This window comes from Euprymna scolopes, chromosome 4 (genome assembly GCF_053919585.1).
Source record: "Euprymna scolopes isolate OS-2025 chromosome 4, ASM5391958v1, whole genome shotgun sequence".
Classification (NCBI taxonomy): Eukaryota; Metazoa; Mollusca; class Cephalopoda; order Sepiida; family Sepiolidae; genus Euprymna; species Euprymna scolopes.
In genome coordinates this window covers 62,281,178-62,289,807 of record NC_136485.1, presented here as the reverse complement: position 1 = coordinate 62,289,807, position 8,630 = coordinate 62,281,178, and the positions used below count along the sequence as shown (strand labels likewise).

The 8,630-nt window shown below is 36.1% G+C and overlaps 1 pseudogene; it reads left to right on the top strand.

Annotated features, from left to right (window-relative positions):
- Positions 1 to 2,777: 2,777 nt before the first annotated feature.
- On the top strand, positions 2,778 to 2,932 carry LOC145274066 (U2 spliceosomal RNA; annotated as a pseudogene).
- Positions 2,933 to 8,630: the final 5,698 nt, after the last annotated feature.

Sequence of the window (8,630 nt, the reverse complement as noted above, 5' to 3'; positions counted from 1 at the left end):
TAATCCACTGAATAATTTGCTCTCGTTTCGTCAAACTAGCTCTCAAAAAACAAAAAAACAAAACAAAAATCAGAAAAAAAAAACTGAAACGAGGGGATTCGGTCACTTTTTGGAGTTTTGTCTATGGAAACGTGTCGTAAAAGAATAAGGCACCGAAAAACATGTCGCCAGCGAGTAAGAATATTGTTAGCGTACGTTTTAATTGCCATTCATTATTTTAAACTAACATGGAAGATACGAAAACGGTTGTTGCTATCATCACAACCAGAGATGTAGAAAGCGAACAGCTTTGCTTCTTTTGTTAAAATACAATGACGATGATGGATACTAAAACATGCTGAGAGATAACATTTTCCACTAACCATTTTTCAATGCTGTTTAAAAAGTATAAATAAATAAATAAATAAATAAATAAAATTTGTAGCTGTATCGGAACCAGTTCATTAATCACCACAGATTATTCCAATGGCAATTCAACTTGTAGATAGCGGCACACTTATTGGTTTGATGACACGCAACAAATTGCCCAGTGGGTAGTGACGTTTCTGTGTTTCTTTCTCTTATTTACGGTTCTTATTAAGTCGTCACCAAAATCGAAGTAAAAATCTCGTAGTTTCATTTCTTTTTCTTTGGTTCTCTAAATACGGAACAATTAAGAAAGACAAAAAAACACCAACAACATTCTGGCTCAATGGCTCATTTTCCTTGTTGCTTTATTCTTTTGTAGTAATGAAAAACTAGACATTATGTAATTATTACGTCATCGTTCGACCCGGAAGTTAAACTGGTGCAACGGAGACAGAGCTATGAAAAATGAAGACCAGATCTTTTTTTGTTCACAAAAAACAAAAACAACAACAACAACAACAACAACAACAACAACAACAACAACAACACCACCACCACCACCACCACCACTTTCCCTTTTCTTCATTACATCTAACTTTTTTTTTTTAATTATTGCAAAAGATTTTTTGTACTATTGGGTCACTATTTTGGTATTTTCTTTTATGGAAGTCGCTTCAAACAATATAAGGTGCTAAAAAGAACCAAAGATTATTAACACAAATGATGTCGATGCCTATTGACTTTAAAATAATTAAAAACACCAAAAAATAACAAGTCTATAGGTAGAAAGAAAGGAATCAGCAGGAAAGGAGTTCCACAAGCTTGCAGTTCTTGAAAAGAAGCTACTGGAATAGGAAGACGTATTATAACGAGATATCATAACAGTGAATTGATAAAGACCAACAGACCAACAAGTTAAACGAGCTGAGACAAATGAATCAGGGAATAAATCCGACAAATCTGAAGAACTCACGCCATAATAGTACTATCATACAAAAAGAGTTAATGAGATGAAATGACAGTCAGTCGAAAGATGAGAAACATCCAAGAATATAGACCAACTGTCATATGTAATGAGACGATTAATAGCAAGTATTTGTTGGCATGGGATTTGAAGACCTCTATGTTGTAATATGCAAGGAAGCAGTTCTGCGGTAACTTGTAAAAGTTTGCCAATGGAAAGTTTCTAACTAGCTTATTAAATAAAAAGGAAAAATGATATTTAAATTATGAGATATCTTTTTTATGTCGTCACGGCAATGTCGTTTATTTGAGCTTTTTATAATCACATTTCTTTTTTGTGTTGATGTAAAAAACAATAAAAAATTGTATTTTAGCGAAATCGGTATAAACGTAGTTGTCATAAATATTAACGTTTCTCTCCTCTTACAGAGAACAGCCCTAGCGATATTATTTGATCATTCGATGACCAATCAGATTCATAAGTGGAGTAATTTCGACCGGATCTTTGACGAACTACATACACACGCTTTGGAAATTGAAAGGCTAGCAGAGAGCTTTCAGTTAGCCACAAGGAAATATGTCCTCCTTTCTGTCCCTGTCGGCTAAACACTAAACAAGGCAATCTTCACTTGAAGATTTATTGCTTCATAAAGATTTTCGGTGGCTGACCTTTATTACTTTTCTATTTATTAGTCGAGTGCAAGCGACTCTATAAGTCACTCCGTCGGTCCATCGGTCGGTCGGTCGGTCGGTCTGTAAGTCTGTCCGTAACACTTTTGTGCTTGGCCTTTTGGTTAAGATCAAAGGTCTGTTGTTAATAGATGCTGTTCTTAGCTTTTTAAGCTTTTTTTGGCCTTTTGGACAAGTTCCGGCAGATACTGTAAGCAAAGAACATATGTGGGGGCCACATTGGTCAATGTAGGGGCAACCCTTCATACCAATTGTCACTATCCAGCTCCCCTACTCCCCAGGGAGCTGGTCCCCATTTCCCCTTAACTCCTCACATTAAAAATCGGCCTTGTGCCTAATTTGCTCGGTGGGGGAGCAAATAAATACGAACCTCACATATAAGACCTTGGTCAATGTAGGGGAAACCCTTCATACCAATTGTCAGTATCCAGCTCCCCTACTCCCCGGGGAGTTGGTCCCCATTTCCCCTTCACTCCTCACATTAAAAATCGGCCATGTGCCTATATTTGCTCGGTGGAGTACCAAATAAATACCCTTTTCTTGGCCTTTTGGCAAAGATCAAAGTGTAGTATCTGTTACGGCAGATACTGCAAGCAAAGACCATATGTGGGGGCAACTCCACATATAAGACCTCGGTCAATGTAGGGGAAACCCTACATACCAATTGTCACTATCCAACTCCCATACTTCCCGGGGAGTTGGTCCCCATTTCCCCTTCAATCCTCACATTAAAAATCGGCCTTGTGCCTAATTTGCTCGGCAGGGAGCAAATAAATACCCTTTTCTTGGCTTTTTGGCCAAGATCAAAGTGTAGTATCTGTTCTTACTACATGCTGTACTTATGTTTGTAACTTTGTGATATAAAGTGGGGGATCACTTTTCTGTATTAATTTAATGTAAAATTTACTACTTTACAACCAGTCAGTCTCAAAGCCATTCAAGTAATTCTCCAGATCATTCAAGTTGTTTTTGAAGGATTCCAGTTATTTTTTTAAGTATTCAAGCCATTCTTAAGGTCATTCAATTCATCCTTAAGTTCATTAAAGTCATTCTAAGTCATTTACTTTTTATTTATTTAAGTCATTTCAGCCCATTTTTCGGTTATTTTAGTTTATCTTTAAGAATTTCATGTCAATCCTACATTCACGCATTCATTCATTACACGAGAGCACGCAACTAATGGCTATCGGCCTTTGTTTTTCACTCTCTTTGGAAATTGAAAGGCTAGCAGAGAACTTTCAGTTAGCCACAAGGAAATATGTCGTCCTTTCTGTCCATGTCGGCTAGACACTAAACAAGGCAATCTTCAAGTGAAGATTTATTGTTTCATGAAGATTTTCGGTGGCTGATCTTTATTACTTTTCTATTTATTTTTTCACTCTATTCACTTCTGCTAACCTACACCCAGCGGTGTAGGTCTATCAAGTAAATATAGAGTTTACAGTTTATAGAAGAACCTTGTTTTCCCTTTCTTTGACGATTTTTTAAATTAAGATTATTTCAGGCGATAGTCTTTTAGTTATGTAAAGATTATCGCCTACAAAAACACATTCTACTTTTAACACTGGAACAAAACACTTTTTAATTATGGAAATGCACCGATGAACTAATCGCTTTAGCGTTCAACTTAACATAAATATATTTTTAATTTCTGGATGTTCAACACTCTGTTGTCTCTTCTCGGTGAGCTTTATTTTAGTTAAGGATTCGCTTGACAAACATTGTAACGTCTAGAATTTGAAATCGACGGAAACGTATTTTACTTAATTTTAAAACCACAAAAGAAAAAAAAATTCTCTGTGTGTAGGTTGTATCGCACGTGTTTGATTACAGTATATAACTATATATAGGTATATGAATGCACTTTGCTTGCCCGAATAGATCAGAAGGAATTGCAAATTGCATGGTTATGATGACTGAACTCATGCATTCATGACCTGAAAGTTTCATCTCTCTGTTGCATGGTATTGACGGTGTGAGACTCTAAGAAAGAAACCTCTGTCATGGACATGCGTCAGAAGCATGGATGCGTCATGTGATTTCTCCATGCAGAATAAAAATTGAACCTATCAACATTCACCGGCGCCTATTGAACGTTTACGAAGCCGATGCAGTTGATGTAAGCACTATAAGAGATTAGTTAGTCGATGCCTTACCGAATCTTGCTTTTCTGACTGTTGGAAAACTGCTTCTGTGGTACAAGAATTCTGACGAAAGAACTGACCCAATAAATTATCGCCCCATTAGCCTCCTCCCACTTTTCGCCAAAATATTTGAGACAATAATTAACCAAGCTCTAGTCCATCACCTTACAGATGCTTAACTTCTGACTGACTAACAGTATACATTTAGGCAAGCCCGCCCCACAGCAGACATCCTAACTGTAATCTCTGAACATATATACCATTCATTGGACAAAGCGGGGGAGGGTAGAGCGGAAGCATGGCATGAAGGTCTTGTCAGGAAAATCAGATCATACGGTATCACCGGTAGAATACTTAACATAATTAAATCCTTCTTAGATAAGAGAAATATCCAGGTTGTCCTCGACGGTCGTACATCTAAACAATATAATATAAACGCGGGAGTGCATCCTTGGACCTCTATAATTTCTAATATTCATAAATGAACTCCCTGACAAAATTGTCTGTGAGATGGGTATATATGCTGATGACACAACGCTCTATAATAGACACGACAGGAAAACAAATGAACACATATCTAAAAAAAAAAAAATGGCAGAAACACTAGAGGATGACCTCCGATCTGTAGTGGAATGGGGACAAAAATGGATGATCACATTCAATGCTGCCAAGACTAAACTTGTTTCCTTCAATAATTACAAGAAATCTTCTCTACCAACCATAGCAATGACCAAAGACTCCTTATCTGAAAGTACATCTTTTAAACTCCTCGACCTAACGCTCACAGGAAACGAGTTGGAACAATTACATTGGGAGTATTGCCAGAACCACTGCGAAGAAGGTAGGTTCTCTCTACCGTGCTAGAAAGCTACTAATGCCCGAAAGTATCCTGTACCTCTATAAGACCACCATTCGCCCATGTATGGAGTAGTGTTGTCATATTTGGGCTGGTGCATCTGCTACTAGTCTCTCGCTCCTAGGCAAAGTTCAAAAGAGAGTCGCCAATCTGATAGGTCCTCCTGAACTGTCATCTAAGATTCAGCCTCTGTCCCATCGACGAAGTGTTGTATCCCTCTGTCTGTTCTACAAGTACTTTAACGGTGAATGCTCTGATGAACTGCAAGCACTTGTACCCCCTCGACGTAAATTACCCCGACAAAACCGACAAGCAGGTAAATCCCACCCCTTTACAGTAGAGATCCCTAGATGTAAGAGAGTCTTCTACTCCAGTAGTTTCTTCCCCAGAACAGCTAGATTTTGGAATTCCCTGTAGCTTATGTCCCTGACAGTAGTCTCCTACATCAAAGTGGCAACAACATGCCTTGTTTGGGGGCGGGTGAAAATATGATTATATATATATATATATATATATATATATATATATATATATATATATATATATATATATCTACATTCAGATAGTTTTCTAACATTTCAGCTACTTCCGATTATATTAACGGAAAAACGGAGAAGGGGTTGTACAGTAAAAACAAAGAAATCCCGGGCAACATCAGATATTCCTGCTAGTCTTCTATATAAATAAACAGTATATATATGTGTGTTTGTCTGTTTTGTGTGTGTGTGAATATTTAACCGATAGACTCTTAAACTACTGGTCACATGACACTGAATTTAACAGAAAATAATAAGTATACACTAACGATTGTTTATAACGAGTAAAATCTTTGTTTGGATGAATAACGCGTATAAAAGTATGTTAAGTTAAAATGCAAACTGTTCATTTCAACTTGCCGACATATTTTTTACTTCTTTCCGTGCATGCCCAAACTCGATTCATTTCTTTAAGTCGTTTAATATAAACTTTTCTTTCTTATCTCTCGGTAGCTGCATCGGTAGGACACGCGACTGCAGCACCAAGTGTTTTGGTTTCGGTTCTAGTTGATGGCAGCCAAAAAAACTTTTGAAATCATTAATATATATTAGGTACAATATAATATCCAATAGAGAATTTAATTATGTAATATTAAATATGAAATCTGCATGAATGAAAATATTTTGAGGAGTATTTTACGACCCGGCTGGTATAAATAAATAAACCGTTTTTCACATAAAAGGCTTTTTAATCATCTCTGTACCATTCTGCGGGAATATGTCCTCTCAGAGAGATCTGGCATTTCTTTGCGAGAACCTTGTGCTAACGCGCGTCGGATTAACGTGATCAAAGGCCGATACATAATTGATGATTGAATGGTGATTTTCGTGAGATCAAGGGCGCGGGAATTAATATGATTTATTATAAAATCAATAACTTCTTGAAAACTTTCCCCCGTTTCTACTTTCTTTGTAATAAGCACATAAATATAACGACTTATTAAACATATTTTGTACGTACTTTTCCTGCAGACTACACGAACTGAACAACATCGTTTTCTCACATATGTTATATATATATATATATATATATATATATATATATATATATATACTAGCAGTTCAGCTCGGCGTTGCTTGGGCCCTATGGACTGTTCATAACTTTATGTGCGTATGTATATATGTATTAAAAAGTTTGACTCATGTCCAGGTAACCTACGTCTAAAATTTTAAGTGTTTAAACCAAAAATTGGCGGAAGAGTTTAGTAGAGTCTGCAAAGGTCAACTCTTTAAACTTTGACTTCTTGGCAGCTAAATTTTCGTCCAAAAGCTGATCAAAAAAGCTTGCTGCATGTCTGAATACCCTTTATGTAAAATTTCAAATATTTAGTCGCAAAATTGGCCGAATAGTTTGCTAGAGACCGCAAAGGTCAAAGTTCAACGATTTGACTTTTGAAAACTCTACCAAACTTCTCCGCCAATGAATAAACACTTGAAATTTTAGATGTAGTGTTACAGGGAAAGGCTGTCCTCTTTCCATGTAAATAAGAAGAGTATTAGGTTAAGAATTGGAATGTTAGAATTTAGTCTATTGTTAAATTCTATTAGAATAGTTCGATATTGTTTATATCGTAAAAAGAATTGATTGTTCATTCTTTTAGAAAACTGAATATTAAAAATGTTACCTAAAGAATGAACAATACAAATTAAAAAAATATTGTTAAAAATAGGTTAAAATTATATGTTGAGAATTCTTTTGTCGTTAAAAATGTGTTTGGAAAAACATGCATAGCCACGTGAGTTAATCACGTTTGGGAAACACACTTCTGACGTCATAAACGAAGGGGGATTCTCAGTATAAGAGCTAGAGTTAGTCAGCCAGAGAGTCAGTCGAGAGTCAGCGGAAGAGTACAGTCGAAAGCAGTTGAGTTGGGTTGAGTTGGATTCAGTCCTTTGTAAGCGAAAGGAAGAACATTAAACTATGTATATTTCAAATGTGAATTCCTGACGTCATCAGCATTCGACCGGTGCAATGAATAAAAATCATCTTTGTGCTTTGCAACTATTATCATGTGTCATCTTTCAACACTCAAAAGGTAATGTGTTTATCATCTTGTAATGAACTCTTGTGTAAACCCTTCGAGGATTATGGATTTCCTCTCCTCTGTGCTAAGAACTTGTATACATCTCCATTCAGTATCTATATGAAGTCCAAGCATCCCAGGACTGTATAAATGTCTCCCTCTCTCATCATCATCGTTATGTCTGTACATGAGTCCCGTTATATATGTGCCCCAATATGAACTCCACGCCATCTTAAAAATGTCCCCACTATACAACAGCAGGTTACTTGGACATGGATCAAATTTGTTAATTTGATTTCAGCCCAAAACAATAAATGTTAAGGGGTCAAAATTGAGGTCAAAATTTAAAAAAAAAATGACCTCTGCGGTCTCTACCAAATTACTCAGCCAGTTTCTGATCTAAACATTTAAAATATTACATAAAGCGTATTCAGACATAGGGCAAGCTTTTTTTAAAAATTATTTATTCTTTTTTAATATATAATATTTTAATATATCCGACGAAGACTGAATTCGCTAGGCTTACATTGAAAACGGCTTGAAAATTTTAAAAATCGAATTTTTTTTTTGCAGCACTCATGCTGTTACTGATGACGACAATGATGAAGATGCATCTCACAGATTACTTTTAAAAAATAAATAACCCTTGCCCAACGAAGACAGAATTCACCAGGCTTGCATTGTAAACGTCTCGATATATTTTTTAAATAAAACGTTTGTTTACAACACTCACGCTCTTGCAGATGATGATGATGATGATGATGATGATGATGATAATGATGGTGATGATGCATCTCACAGATTATTTTTTTAAAAAAATGAATAAAGAAATGAATCCAACGAAGACAGATTTCATCAGGTTTGCGGTGTACACGACACCTCGTCAGACTTGACAGTAGTATTCCCTGTTTAAAAATGTCTTTAGTGTTGTCATTATTTGCCTCCATGTATATTGGAAGTTAAAAGACTACTGGGTATACGCGTTGAGATATCAGAAATAACAAAGAGCGCTAGGTGAAAACTAATGTTTGACTCCGACGTTGATTGAAACCTCACATCTATCTTTTTG